The 827-nt window shown below is 50.9% G+C and overlaps 1 protein-coding gene across 4 annotated transcripts in view; it reads right to left on the bottom strand.

Moving 5' to 3' along the window:
• ttc16 (tetratricopeptide repeat domain 16) overlaps positions 1-827 on the bottom strand; it is a 38976-nt gene that overhangs the window by 4864 nt on the left and 33285 nt on the right. The window lies entirely within an intron of this gene.

Here is an 827-nt window from a genome sequence, read left to right as displayed (position 1 = left end):
GACATGTTGGAAGTGTTGGACATGTTGGACATGTTGGAGGTGTTGGGCATGTTGGAGGTGTTGGGCATGTTGGAAGTGTTGGACATGTTGGACATGTTGGAGGTGTTGGGCATGTTGGAGGTGTTGGGCATGTTGGACATGTTGGAGGTGTTGGACATGGAGGTGGCGGACATGTTGGACATGTTGGAAGTGTTGGACATGTTGGACATGTTGGAGGTGTTGGACATGTTGGAGGTGTTGGACATGTTGGAGGTGTTGGACATGTTGGAAGTGTTGGACATGGAGGTGGCGGACATGTTGGACATGTTGGAAGTGTTGGACATGTTGGACATGTTGGAGGTGTTGGGCATGTTGGAGGTGTTGGGCATGTTGGAAGTGTTGGACATGTTGGACATGTTGGAGGTGTTGGGCATGTTGGAGGTGTTGGGCATGTTGGACATGTTGGAGGTGTTGGAGGTGTTGGACATGTTGGAAGTGGTGGACATGTTGGAAGTGTTGGACATGGAGGTGGCGGACATGTTGGACATGTTGGAGGTGTTGGACATATTGGAGGTGGCAGACATGTTGGACATGGAGGTGGCAGACATGTTGGAGATGTTGGAGGTGTTGGACATGTTGGAGATGGCGGACATGTTGGACATGTTGGAGGTGGCGGACATGTTGGACATGGTGGGCATGTTGGACATGTTGGACATGGAGGTGGCGGACATGTTGGACATGTTGGAGGTGGTGGACATGTTGGACATGTTGGGCATGTTGGACATGTTGGAAGTGTTGGACATGTTGGAGGTGTTGGACATGTTGGACATGTTGGAGGTGTTGGACAT

This window comes from Poecilia latipinna, unplaced genomic scaffold (genome assembly GCF_001443285.1).
Source record: "Poecilia latipinna isolate Pla-1442-1.1 unplaced genomic scaffold, P_latipinna-1.0 Scaffold1413, whole genome shotgun sequence".
Taxonomy (NCBI): Eukaryota; Metazoa; Chordata; class Actinopteri; order Cyprinodontiformes; family Poeciliidae; genus Poecilia; species Poecilia latipinna.
The sequence above is the reverse complement of the archived record's forward strand: the minus strand, read 5'-3'. Positions and strand labels throughout refer to the sequence as shown.